This window comes from Tyto alba, unplaced genomic scaffold (assembly GCF_018691265.1).
Source record: "Tyto alba isolate M040663 unplaced genomic scaffold, T.alba_DEE_v4.0 Super-Scaffold_21, whole genome shotgun sequence".
In the NCBI taxonomy this organism is placed as follows: Eukaryota; Metazoa; Chordata; class Aves; order Strigiformes; family Tytonidae; genus Tyto; species Tyto alba.
The window spans coordinates 20,483,723-20,498,311 of record NW_024881295.1 but is presented as its reverse complement, the minus strand read 5'-3'; the positions used below and the strand labels follow the sequence as shown (position 1 = coordinate 20,498,311).

The 14,589-nt window shown below is 47.2% G+C and overlaps 1 protein-coding gene across 3 annotated transcripts in view; it reads left to right on the top strand.

Moving 5' to 3' along the window:
- The window catches only part of DGKI (diacylglycerol kinase iota), a 217,958-nt gene that overhangs the window by 26,956 nt on the left and 176,413 nt on the right, over positions 1-14,589 (top strand). The gene's annotated exons all lie outside the window — the stretch shown is intronic.

Genomic DNA, 14,589 nt, shown 5'->3' with positions numbered 1-14,589 from the left:
AAATTTAATAGCTAGCTAGCAGTGAAGGCTTTGCTGGATCCTTTCTGTGTATGGCTGCTTTTCCCCAGCTGTTGATTGCGATAAAAAATAAGTGCATCTAGTGCTCATATTTCTTCTTGTGGTACCAGATGAGGAAAACTTTGTTGGCTAGGTCTATATGCTTTTCTTCGAGTGTGCCTGGGACATAAAACCTGTTTTCCTTCATCCCAGAAAGTATGTATATTGGAAATACTTATTTTTCTTCTTGTGAGTTAAGTTATGGCAGGGCTGCTGTTGGAAGTATTGGATGTTTCACATGCAGTGTGGTCCAGAGCAAGACCAGCAAGACACATTGCTGGTTTTGTTTTCTCCTTTGGCATCTGCTCATGCTCCCCTCGGCTCTACGAGGAGCTGCAGTAAGTGGGGACTGAAGGAATGAGAGAGAGCCCTAATGTCATGGCTTAACCCCAGCCAGCAACTAAGCACCCCCCAGCCGCTCGCTCACTCCCCCCTGGTGCATTGGGGAAGAGAATCAGAAGGGTAAAAGTGAGGAAATGCGTGTGTCGAGATAAAGACGGCTTAATAAATAAAGTAAAAGTTGTGCACACAGGCAAAGCAAAACAGGGAATTCCTTCACCCCTGCCCATGGACAGGCAGGGGCTCGGCCATCCCCAGGACAGCCGGGCTCTGACATGTGTAACGGTGACTTGGGAAGACAAACGCCATCACCCCGAATGTCCCCCCCTTTCCTTCTCTTTCCCCCAGCTTTATATGCTGAGCATGATGTCATACGGTGTGGGGTGTCAGTTGGGGGCAGCTGTCCCAGCTGTGTCCCCTCCCAACTTCTCGTGCACCCCCAGCCTGCTCGCGGGTGGGGTGAGGAGCAAAAAAGGCCTTGGCTCTGTGTCAGCACTGCTCAGCAACAACTAAAACATCTCTGTATTATCAACGCTGTTTCCAGCATAAATCCAGAATATAGCCTGGTGCTAGCTACTATGAAGAAAATTAACTCTGCCCCAGCCAAAACCAGCACACCTAGAAAGTGAAAATTGAGTTTGTGTTTTGGCAGGGTGGGGAAGAGGAAAGGCGTGTTGTACAGCACACTGTATTAATTGCTCTTAGAGGTGATGTTTATGTTTTCTGCCTGTCTGTGTCTCAGATCTTGCTCTATATCTGAACCTGAAGACGGGACCGAGGCAAGGGAATGGATGTGTCACCTCTTCTGACTTTAAATAGTGGTGTTGATGATAGCAGCTTTCTTGGAAATAGTGCATACGGGGATGGGAAGTTGAAATGCTGCTAGAGACATCGACTAGCTGATTTTGAAGCTGTTGTTTATTTAACCCTCCTGCCCCCAAACATACAACTCCTCCCCCCTCCCTGAATCCCAGATTTCCAGCTCTATTTCAGGACTTGATTGATCACAAACTTCCTGAAATAAGGGAGAAGGCTCAAGGAGGATGTTAAATTTGGATTTTCAAAGATGTTAATTGCAATAGAACCAATTTCCTGATGAGAGCTCTTCTCCACGGAGAAGTCATCTCATCATTGTAGAAACACCACCATAATTAACAGGAGCTGAAGCACTTACTGGCAGCTCCTCACAGAGGCCTAGGTTAGTATATGTCCAGATGTTGGTATCTCCTTCTCTCACAGGAATTACATCTTCAGGCTTAAAGATGAGGTGTCTTGGATTAGCTGCTGGTGCCTGAACTGTTCTCTGAACAGTGAACATGCGATGGTTCTGTCCAGTTATCAGGACCCATAATTACAGTGATTAAACATCTCTGAGCAAAGTAATCCAGCAACTTTCCAGAGTGTGAAATACGCAACCCAACAGAAAAACTGAAGAAGTGGAGAGGGCAGCCTGTCTGCTGCGTGTCTTCTCCCTAGCTCTGTTTTCCTCTGGTGTTTTACATGTGAGGTTTATGATGCACATTTGGAGGACACGGAGAAGATAAATGCTGCGTGCCTGCCTCTGAGTGGGGAGCAAAATGAATCCAACTCCTGTTATCCAGAAAGCAGACCAGTGCAGGACAAACCAGAAACCCGTTCGACTGGAGAAGGTGGTTGGGAGGGTTGCAGTGCAATTAATGAAGGATCTTTCACCTGAGATGTGACACAGTTCAAATTCTCTCCTAGGTCCGTAGCAGGGGTCACTTGCTTGTGCACATCATGGATCAGTCAGATCTGGAAATCTTTGCTCAAGAAAGACCTTAATGGTGGAGTAGAAGTGATGCATATCGAATATAGCTGTGTAGATCAGGGAAACAGCAAAAGACAATTTGCACAGAGAGTGAAGCCTCACTCCAGGTATTTCCAGCATTTTGCTGGTGGTTATGAAATGAAGATGCACAGAAGTATGCTTCAGAAGTGAACACTGTCTCTTAATCAGTACAAAAGTGTGACTTAAGAGTGACTACCTTTGGTACAAAGGATGCAGATTCCCTTTGTAAATCTGATCTGTGCACTCCTCCTGCTTCAACCTTCTCTTCAGCCATTTTTCTCTACTCCCACCTGATGCTGCCAGAATTAGAAGTCTGTCCCCATTCCTACCCCAGCGACCCACGGCTCAGCAAGCCTCTTGCCTCCTCAGTCTCCTTCTGATCCAGGCAGACAACTCCCCCCACACGTATCCCTGAATGCCAGGAACGTGTCCTCCTCCCGCATGCACATCCCACTCCTCCCCACATGTTGCTGGTCAGGGAAAAGCAGGAACCCAAACGCAAGTGTGAGCGTGTGCGCAGAGCCCTGTGAAGCAGCAGAGCTGTTAATCTGAGAAAATCCACGGCTTTGGCAAAACCCCATTTTCCCTTTCCATACCAGTGTGTGTTTGCAGCTCGTGGCCCTACTGCCAGCACAGGCAATGGGACCCAGGGGCTGGAAGGACTCTTTTTTTTTGTCTTAGCCTCCCGGTATGCCTACAGTGACCACCCAAGCAACGCTGTCTACAAAGCAGCTGTAGTCTTGTGGGGTATTAGAGTACCTGCTGGCTCTAAATCCTGACGAGAAGATTTTGTTGCCCGAAACCTCTTAAAGCAGGGGTAAAGAGTGACATACAAATCCCTTTTCTTTCATGGGTGTCCTGGGTTGAGTAAGTGGTGGAGTTTTTTGGTGGCAGGGGAGGGGGCTATCAGGGCGGCCCCCTGTGAGAAGCTTCTCGAAGCTCCCCCAGCTCCACGTCAGCTCCACTTCTGTTTGGGAAATTGAGCCAATCGGCTGCGCCTCTGCGATAACGTATTTAAGAAGGGACGTGGTGACGGGCAGTGGGACTTGTGAGGAGGAGTTGGGGCAGCTGCATGAACACCAAGGTCAGTGGAGGAACAGAGGAAGAAAGGAGGGGGGAGGTGTGCCGGAGCAGAGACCCCCCTGTATCCTGTGGGGAGACGGCAGGGTGGCCCCCCCTGCCACCCATGGAGATCTACGGTGGAGCAGACATTGATTTATGGCCTGTTGTTCCTGCTCTGATGATCAAGGTTCTGTGCCCGAAGAAGGCCGGGGTCTCGTGGGAAAAGGCAGCCCCGCTGCTGTAATTCAGCGCTGGGAGGATTGCAGCATGCGGGGGAGTCCCACGCCAGAGCAGCTCGGGAAGGGCTGCAGCCGTGGGAGGGAATCCAGTCGGAGGAAGTTAGTGACCCATGACGGAGCAGTGTGGGGAACGCTGCGGCCCATGGGAGGAATTCAAGTCAGAGAAAGTGTGTGGAGGACTGTCTCCCGTGAGAGGGGGACCACGATGGATCAGGGGGTAACAAGTTTTGGACACTCCCCTCACCGAACATGAAGGAAGTGGCAGCGCTGCCTGCACCCCCCATTCCCTGCCCCTGCGCCCCTGGGGGAGGAGGTAGAGATATCGGGAGCAGAGCTGAGCCCGGGAAGAAGGGAGGGGTGGGGGGAAGGTGTTCTCAAGATGTGGCAATGCTTCTCACTGTCCTACTCTGTTATGTGTTGTTAGTGTCTGTAATAAATGTATGTTCTTTTTTTCTTCCCCTAACGAGTCTGCCTTTTGCTCATGATCATAAAAGGGGGATTTTCCCCCATCCCAGTCCTATCTTGAACCCCAAGCCTGGCTCTCTGTCCCTTCTCATTGCCAGAGGGGAAGGGAGAGAGAGGTGCTGCATTGTGGTTGGCTGTCAATCAGGCCTAAACCACGACAATGGGACAAAGCCTCGCCCCGGTAAGGAACCAGTAGGTTCCAAAGCCAGTCCAAAGCATGCCATCCGTGACTGTGGTCTGCATGCAAGCCTATGGGTCAGACTCAGAACTCTTATGTCGCTCATACGCTTAGCTGCAGTGCAGAACTGTGTGCTCTCCCCACCGTGTGCCTGGTCGTGGCTGGTCTTTTGATGTGACAAGCCTTGATTTCGCTGAAAGCTGTGCGGGGGGAAGAAGAGGTCTATACTCCTACCCCAGGCCTGTTCGTCCCGGTGTTTATAAGCAGCAGCTCAGAAGGAGCTGCCTGAGAGAAGCCAGAAGTGTAAGTAAAGGTTGAGCTCATTTGGGTGGGTTTTGACTGGCTCTGTCATCCCAGTATGGGGGAGTGCAAGAACTGTGGGAGGAAAGTTGGATGAGAGAGGGTGGTTGGGGGAGGATTTTACATATGTGGAGGAGTATGTGGCTTAATGCATTGAGTGTGTTGGAGGTGAGGAACTAGAAAAAGAAAAGTTATCTTAATAAGTCTGAGTCACTGAGGGAGTGGGGGTGGTGGCAGAGAAGTCAGTGCAGCAGGGATTCATAAACTGAAGAGGACCCTGTGAAAATTTCACATGGGCTGAGCTGTGGAGGGGAAAGCAGTGAAAATGGCTGTGCCAATCTCTCGTGTAGAAGCCCTCAAGTTCTTTGTAATACCTGCCTATTTCATTACTGGGCTTACCTCGTGAAGTTTGTGAAAATAGAGCATGCAAACCACCTGAGTGACTGGAAGTCTAATTTTGAATAAACAGCAAATGATTAATGCTTACTGAATAAATCTTGCACAATTTTCCCCCTCGGTCCCTGGCCACCTCTTTCTAGTTCAGACACAAACTCAGTTAAAACAATCAAGCTTCCTCTGAGTTTCTTTTTAAAGTTGTTCAGCTATGAATCTCTCGGCAAAACTGGAGGTGGGAGGCTCATGGGGATTAAAGCAGAAGAAATAACCCCCACAATGTTTTACTGCTGATTTGTGCACTCTGCCAGCCTGGAATATACATTTTAAAAAGGGGCTAGCGAAGTCACTTGAGATTCCTGTGTGCAACTCTTCAAAAAAGCAACCCTTGCGGAGAAATGCAAAAAGCAATGTAGAGAGGGAGAGGAAACTTAGGTTGAATTTAAAAAACTGCTTTCCTAAAGAACAAGGACCATGTTTATCAAGGAAAAGAGAATTCTGATAGAGGACGGATTCATTTAAAGTAGGAATTTGCAACATCTTCATCCAGAATATGAATGAACCTTAACTGAACTTAATGCTATTTTATTCACTTGTCTCTTCTATTTGTGGGCCTGAGCCCACATGCTTAATGCTGTGGTTTGAGCTCAGAGAGCAATTGAGCACATGTAGCTGCTCACTTCCCCATTCCCCCCCGAGTGCCGAGAAGGAGAAAAAAAGCAAAGGCTCAGGATTCCAGATAAGGACAGGGAGGGAGGACTCAGCCATTATGGTCACAGGCAAGAGACAGACTCATTAGGTGAAGAAAAAAAGAACATAAATTTAATACAGATGCTAACACCGCCACTACATAACAGACAGAGTAGGACAGTGAGAAGCATTATCACATCTTGAAAATACCTTCCCTCACCCCCTCCTTTCTTCCTGGATTCAGCTTTGCTCCTGATTTCGCTACCTCCTCACCAGAGTGGTGGAGGGGACAGGGAATATGGGGGGGTGCAGTCAGTGCTGCCACTTCTTCCGTCTTGGGAGGGGGGCAACTTCTGGAACTTTGTCCCCCTCTCACAGGAGACAGTCCTCCACAAACTTTCTGCGGCTTGAGTCCCTCCCATGGGATGTGGTGTTTCCTGAGCTGCTCTGGCGTGGGACACCCCTGCCTTTTGCAATCGTCCCAGCACTGAACTACAACAGTGGAGAGCTGCTTCTTCCCACAGAGTCCCAGCCTCCTTCAGGGGAAGTCACCTGTGGCAGTGTGGGGCCCCCTGCAGACTGTAGGTTGGTATCTGCTTCACTAGAGACCTCCATGGGTGGCAGGGGGGAGGTGGCCCTTGCCATCTCACCACAGGCTACGGGGTGTGTGTGTGTGTGTCTGCTCTGATGCACTTCCCCCCCTTCCTTCTTTGTTCTTCCACTGACCTTGGTGTTCATGTAGACGCTGCAACTCTTCCTCACAACTCCAACCCCTCCTCCCAGGTCCCCTTCTTAAATATGTTACTGCAGAGGCGCAGCTAATTGGCTCGGCCTTGGTGCAGAGGTGGAGCTGACTTGGAGCCAGGGGAGGCCACTGCTGTAGCCCCCTCCTCTGCTACCAGAAGATCCTCGCCACTCACTTAAACCCAGGACACTGAAATATCTCCAGAGAGGATTGCTTGAGTGCTATTTTCAACCCTCCTGGGAGTGAGAAGTAGCAAGAATGTTGAGTGTCTGGATCCTAAGAGATTATAGTTTGGCAGAGTAGGGACTAGTGCGGGTAAAGTTTGCGTTAATGCGAGCTGGATGTTTGAGTCTTCACCTGAATTATGCCTGAACTCTGAACTTAAATTTAAGGGCTGCTCATTTAGGAAGGTATATCTCTAAAAGAGTGGGGGTAAGCCTAGCTGCAGTCCTGCTAAATAGGGACGTAAGAGCATCCCTGCATGCTGGACAAGCAGGGGACCTATGTGCAAAGCACAGCGATAGAGCAACTGATTGTAAAACACTCTGTAACAGCAGCCGTTGCTCTGACGCTGACTTGCTGGAGCTGCTGGATCTTTCAGCTAAACGCAGGCCAGCCCAAGACTCAAATTAGCTAGCAATCAGCTGTCCAGCTGCTTTCAGAGTTGTGCCCGTATCCTCTGGAGGCAGCCTGAGCATTGCGAAGTCGTCCATGAGGACCATGGTCCATATGCCAGTGACCAGACACTGAAGATCCCTGGGTGTGCCGTCATGAAACTGATGCCTCTGCTATGGTGTAAGGTGTTTTGGTTGTGGTGTGAACAAAGGGTTACTTAGTTATTTCAGTTTCAGGTAAATAGGATCCTGTGTTTGCTAGCCTACTTCGGTGTTGACTGCAGTGGGAAGCCAACCTCCTGAGATTCCCCTTCTGCTTGTTCTTCCCCTTCCTGACACCATTAATTTTCCAGGTCTTTTCTTCCATGCGAATGAACGAGATAGGATCACTCTTTCTCTGGATGGTATTTGTTGCACTAGAAAGTGTTATGACGGGAAGAACATCTTCAGAATCTCTACTTTTAGCATATGGATAAGCCTGCTGTGTTGGAAAGCATGGTCAGGCTATTGCACGTGCACACAAAGCCAGACGGCTTTATTCCTTCACCCAGCATCCCTTGTCACTTCAGTTCCTTGTCTCTTTTTCAAGCCAATACATGGCGGGGGGAGGGAAAAAAAAAAAAAAAAAAAAAAAAAGGTGTCTTTGAGTGGGAGTTATCACCTTCTAAGGATTGGCTTAAGACCAGCTGAAACGAGGTTTGCTTGCGACCTACATAATTCTGGCCTAGATCTCTGGTCCATAGAAGGGAAAAAACCTGCTTCATGTTAAAAAGCTCTAGGCCACTGCCAACACCTTATCTTTTTGGTGTTTCTTGTATGTTTAGCTTTGATTTCCATTTTCAGCTTTCAGCTCTGAAACATCCTTTCAGGGCTGTCCCCCCATTAATGATGTTAAAGTTGAACCGCTTAAGTGTAACGAGGTAGGACAAGGCTGATGTTGGGGAGTGCAGGAGGTGGGAGGTGTCATGGGAAGCGTTGGAAAGCTTTAATCTGAAGTAATCAGGATTAGGTGTCTCTGTCACTGCAGTGTTTGGTTCTCAAGTTGTGTTATCCTACTTGTTGCTCTCCGTTTTGGCTTTGCTTCCTCTCCTATCTGCTGAATCCAGAGAACGTGCAGGCCTAAACGTACCCCTCTGCATCATGGTGGCTGCTTCTGCCAAATTCTGGATTTGGGACTTAAAGCTCGTAGGAGCTGTGGGGAAGGGAAGAGAGGAGGAAAGGAGGGTTGTTAAATATATTTTCCTCTTTTTGATCTCTTTTTTGGGGAGGAAGGGTTAAAGAGAAGAGAGGGACTGAGCAACCCATGAAGGAGAGTACTGATGCCAGTTTATTTAACAAGCAAAACAGATAAAGATTAGGGTTCCTATGGCAACTGGCTACCAGCAGAAGCACCTCAAGGATTTAGGGAGGGGGGGTGGGGGGGGCGATGAAATGGTTTAGAACAAGGCCCCAACATTTTGGATTAAAAAGATGCAGCAGCAGCAGCTCATTTGCTGAAGAATGACATTTCTGTGTTAACCAGCACTAAAGGCAGAGGACAAAAATCTGTGTGTTAGTTTAACTAGGTCTTAAAGTCACGAGGCAGAGGGTCTTACAGATGGTCCAGAGTTACGTTCTGTCTCTTTGTGGTTTGGGGGAGAGGAGTGGGAGATGGCAGGTGATGAGGGGGAGATGGAGAGACCCGAGAAGCTGCATGGCAAGTGCAGAAGGGGCATTAGTTAAGGCTTGTAGATATGTTGTCTAGTTGTTACACCTACTCTGGGAGTTCCTAGGAGCCACGCTGCTTTTCTCAGATCTGAGGAAGCCTGGAGATCAGCTTTTTTCTCTGGCCTTCACACCATCCCATCTTAAAATCAGAGGGGATAAGTGTATGTGGAAGCTTGCTCTTTCAGCAGAAAACTTAAAATGTCAGTTTTGGTTGGGCTTTTCTTTGCCTACAGTGCTGTAGTAGATCCAAGAGCCTGGGTGCTTGGTGCTTGTGTTTGTTCTCTGCTTGATGCCAGCCCTCCTGCTGACAACAATATCTTTCACCAGGTATTGTGGGTTTTCCATTTGGAGCTAAAATGCCAAAGCATGTAGTCATTTGATTCTGGGAGTGAGAGGAGGCTGAAGGAGGTTAAGTATAGCTTTTGTTTAGATCAGCACAGCATGGAAAATAACCACCTTTGTACAACTTCAAGGCTCTGTATTGGAGGTCCTACTGAATGACTCCCTGATCAACCCCAGCCCTGGGAGGTTGATTGAGTGATTTCCTTAATTGGATTTTGTTTGTTGATCTCACTTTCTTGATTTTTTTATTTTAATAACTCATTATAATCATGCTATGTTGTCTACTGGAAAAAACCCACACCTCGGGCTGAGCAAGAATTGCATTTGTCCTTTGGCATCTGGTGGTTGGTGTAGCTTCCATCAGAGCTCACGTTACCGTTGAGCAGTGGACGCAGGGCAGCGTTCCCTGAGGTGTGCACACACAGGCACGCACCAGCTTGTGCTGGCAAGGGTGTGAGAGACACTCGGGCAATCAATCTGCTAATGAAATCTGAAATCGGGATGATTTTTGTATTCGTGGAGTCAACAGCAAGCGGTGAGCTTGTCCCATCAGCAAAAGCTGTTGTTTGAGTTGCGCAATGTAGTGTGTGCCTGGCTTTGTGAGTATTGGCTATTAAAGGTTAAATTACATGATTCATCCCTGGTTAGGAAAGCACATGAAGGATGAGTGACAGGAGAAGACTGCGTGTAGCAGGACTGAGACGTGCATGGAGTTTATAGACAAGTGACTGGCACAGAGGGGATGCAGGGGCTTTATTCCTGATTAGAAAAACTTATGTCCAGAATATTGATAGGTCATAGCTTCTAATAAGAGGACCTATCCTATTATAGTTAAAAGTGGGGAGGGTGAATGGGGAAGGGAAAGGGGTAGGAGATGGGAAATATGCAGTAACATCATGAAGGAAGCATCTGAGCTTAGAGAAGGATGATACAAGAACCTGAATAGAATTCAGGAAAATTAAATATAACGAGGAGGTTTGAAACTGGGGTGGGGGGAGAAAGGCACAATGCATGCTATGTGGGTAGGAATAAAATGGGGGAGTAGGAACTGAACAGGATAAAAGGGGAAGGGAGGAATGGTTAGTGGAGAAAATGAACAGGATAAGAAAGGGAGAGATTTGTATGGCAATGGGAGGGGGGAGGTTTAGCGGAGAAGGTGGAAGAAGGAAGGTAGGCAAAGAAAATATGTATAATGAGAATACTGAATTAGAGAGGTGTGTGGGGAGGATACCAAAAGGTGGAAGCAGAGGAAGGAGGAGAAAATGTTCTATTACCTAGGGAAAGCAAAAGTTTTTAGAGAGACATAACTTTACTTTTAAAAGTACTTTTAGAAATTACTTTCTAGAAGTAATGGGGGGAGGTACCAAGGTTAATTGGAGAAAGCTGTGGACATCAAAAAGCTCAGAAAAAAAAGAGCTATATATATATTTAAAAAGTGATAAAATAAAGGAGAATGGAGAAGAGGAAAAAAAACAAAAAAACAAAAAAACAAAAAAACAAAAAAAACCACCAACAAACCAAAACAAACCCGAACAAAAGCCAAGGGTGACAGTGTGTTATTTTGCTGACACTGTGCCATCAGGAGCTCCTCAGACAGACGTGTTCCTGTGAGCTGCCATAGAACCTTACCTTTGTATTCCCCTGAACCTGTAAAAAGCTCCATCTGCATGGAAGTAGGCAGCCAGGGCACAAATGCCTTTCCCAAAGGAAATGAAATTTCCACAGCTACAGGGTGTGCCTGTCTTGACAGGCTGAGAAGAATGCCCTCCACACTGCCTCTGCCCATATACATTTGCTACATAAATTTGGGGTCAGGGCGCACTTTAATTCCAGTTTCTAATGCCTTCCTGCTATTCAGAGAATACCCCTGGTGTACGTAGGACCGGATAGCATAGATATTTTTGAGTAATTTGTACAAAGGCCTGACTTTAAAACTTCAATTTAGTGGTAGGAGCTAATGCTGTCCTCAAGAAGCAGATATGATCTGTGTATCTTGAGTGGCTGACAGACTGAACCGTACCGTACGTGATCCCATATTGCTTTAAATTTGTCCTGCGACCAATGCCCAAACTACCTGTTGTCATTCTCTTTTTGCTCGTCTTGACTGCCCAGGGGCAGCCATGACAAGCTGTGGCAGGCAGAGCTATAGGGAAATGTCTGTTGGCTTGATCTTCCCAGCCGGTAACGGCAAAACCCAAGAAGGTGTATGGGATTCTCCTGCAGAGCCGTGAGATTTGTTCTTGCAGCAACAGTGATGTGCCTAGAAATGCTACCACTTCTACACCAGACCTCAGTGCATCTTGCACTCTGAATGAATTCATGAGTATAGCCTGCGGCATGTTATTTCTCCCTTGTTCTGCTCTGCCTGCAAACCAGCGTATTAAGGAAAGCTGTGATACCTACCCTATGCACTCACTTGTGGCTAAACTCTGTCAGAGAGAGGGAAGCGCCAAATACGTGCTCCAGTTTGTAAGCACCATGAATGAATTCTTCTAGATGGGGTTGCAGCCATTCAACCCCTCTGCCTCCAAGACCTTTTATAAATTTTCCCATTTAGAGCATTTCTAGTCAAAGACTGAGAAAGTAGTAGATGGAGTGAAGCCTCGGGGGTCTTCATCCAGCCAGAGAGTCTGGCAGACTGAGCCCTTTATGTGGAGTTTAATACTGAAATGACTGTATTTCTAAGCAGGGCTTCCCTTTCCCAGGCTTAGTTTCAGCCTACCCGATATCTCACATTGCCCCTTCTGACCTGCAGTCAGACGATCTCCTGCCATTGTCACCATCAGGAGCAGGTTTTAGTGCATTGCTCCTCCAACTTAACTTCCCAATTAAAGCATAATTACTTTTTCCTTTCATCTGGAAACCTTACATTCCTGTTTTCTCTGTGCACTACTCTGCACCGGGATTCTGCATTAGTAGTAACTTCTGGGTGTTCAGCCCTATTTGAAGTAAAATAAGGTGTTATATTTGAGCTGCATCTGAAACGCAGAATTTCGGTGGTGGGCTGAACATGAGTGGAAGTCAATCCACCTAGTCTACAGAAAAATATGCCTTTCTGCTTGTGTGAGGTGTGCAGGCTTGTGTGCTTGTCAAAAACTTTTTTTGAATTTTTGAAAGGATGGTGGGAAAAAAAATAGAGATTTAAAAGCAAAAAAAAGTGGGGGCCAGAATAAAGACTTGGATGGGACTGTGCTGGTCTTTGAGTCCTGTTACTTTGATCCCAGGTAGCCATATAACAATTGCACAGTCTGAATTTCCTGGGAAAAAAAATCTAAATTTTCTTGTATCACAATTTGTAAAGAATTCTTATATCCCCAAAGCAAGATTAAGCCCTTTAGCAGAACATTTGAAAAACTCTTCGGTGCCACAAGGAGCCGTCAAGAGAGATGCTGGATATTGCCAGCCTTCTGGGTCCATGCAGGAGTGGGAATCGGGGTGAAAATACTCAAGATGATCTCAGGGAAATGCACAATGCCATGTGCTATAAGGAAATGTGGGAAAATCCCAATGGCTTCTACCGGTCTGAGCTCGTGGGAAAGGCATTTCTGATCTCAGGGTGGTGATTGCTTCGGTCATGGGTGTATGAGCAAGGCACCAGTCAATCAGCAGAGGGTTTGACTGTGTGGTTAACGGCACCAGCGCTCCCCACCCGAGGGCTCAGATAGTGGATTTTCATTGTAAGGAGGAAATTAAAGGAATGCAAGATGGTATTTCCAGCCTATAACATCTATTAAAGTGTGAGCCAAGAGTTATAAAGACGGTTAATTTGTTCTGTTACAGAATCTCAAAATAATAGCGTGATCTATTGAGACTGCTAGCACCGATCCCTGCTAAACTGCCTCCCACACTTTTGGTGGCCTTAACCACTCTGTGCAAGTGTAACAGAGATGAGGAAGGTCAGTTGTTCTCTGCCTCCTGATCCCTGCTACTGTAAAGTGAACCTGTATCTTTTAATTTCTAACTGGGTTTTACCTCTCCCCAACTGGTATCAGTGCAGCCATGTTTAAAACCTGTATTGTCTTAATTATGAGTGCTACTGGGTTGTGTTGAACCAGCAGTCTTGTTTTGGGAAATTCTTTTGTTTGTTTTGGACATTAAATATTTAAAGCTTCCATTTTAGTGTGTGTTTTTTGGCTGGTGAGAGGAAAAGCTGTTTGAATTCTTGTCGTCTTTGTTTCCCCTGTAGTGTGCTTGCCCTCCAGCACTGGCTAGGTAAGCAATTTTATAAAAGGGAGTTTTTTTCTCTTGCTCCTGATGCAGCTTTTCATGGTAGCTTCAAGCTGTAAATTTCTCAAGATGAAACCTCCACCTTATGCAGATCTCTGGAGCTTTTTTAAGAAAAAGTCCTCCTCCCACTCCTCAAACTTGCGTGGCTTTGTACCACTGTTCTTGCTGTGTGACTGCTGCCTGTCACAGAGCTGCACGAAGGCTTGGCTCAAGTTCTCTTCTTTTTCCCCTTCCCTGTGGTCTGAGATACTGCTCTTGTGTCATGACTGGGAACGGTCTATGTGTGATGACAGGTCTGCCACGGTAAATGGTGGGAGACGAATGGTTTCTTCTATTGGAGGTGCCAGATTTTCTCCATCTCGATATTTGATTGAGCATTAGGGCAAACAGTTGCTTATTTCCACATAGCTGTAATCCTGCAGTCTAAAATGGCTTTCAGCCTGAGATTACCACCAAGAAAGAAAATGAGAAAGACCTGAGCGCATGTGCAAGTTCATCAGCTCTGAAAAGGGAGGTAGCTACTGCGCAGACAAAACCAGCACCCATTCCTCAGCATGTGCTGGGGAAATACTTAGCTGCAGCTGCTTTCCTTAGTCAGAAGGAATTTTAAACTGCTGCTTGCCTTATTTGTACTGATGAAGCTTAGCTGGCTGTCAGTGAGTGAGACCTGGAAAATAGAAACAGCCTATATTGGTGTTTGTAGAGGAAAGGCACTAAGAATTTCTAGAAATAAGCATTTTACATTGGGGAAAAAAAATAATCCATATGATCTGCAAAGTGCAACTGGACACAATGACTGAGAGAAAAAGAGATGAACAGTTGCCCCAATCCAGGAGCAAGTAATTTTGGAGCCTGCACGACGTTGGGGTAGCTTTTTGTAAAAGGAAGACAAGACACGCTGTGAGCAGGCGTGTGCGCGCTTGTGCTTGACTTCCACATCCAGAGGTAGAAATGCCCCAGGGAACCTTTCTAACAGCACTTCTCTCCTGATCAAAGGCAGAAAAATACCACCTGGCTCCTGAGAGACAGGTTACTCTGAAAGGCAGGTTGTTCTTTGTGCGTGCTCGGCGGACTGAGTCGTGCTGGAGGGTCTGGGCCAACCTGTCAAAGGTAACTGGCTCTGCTGCAGGGCTGGAAGGGGCAGCGGGGAGGCTCATCAGCAAGAAGGTGAAGGCAAAAAGCAACTGCGTGGTGGCACAGTGTACCTGCCCCAGCCTTTGGTGGACGAGCCAAGCAAGGCTAAGGATTTTCCAGCTGGAAGCCTACCCTCTGGCATTACCCGCTCAAGGACGGGTCAGGAGCTCGCCCAAGAAGTGTCCGGAACCAACCGGTGCTGAGGCTGGAAGTTTTGCTGCTGGCTCGGTGCCCGAGGCAGCCTGTGCCCCCCGCCAGCCGTGCAGAGGTGGCTGTGGTTCCCCTGC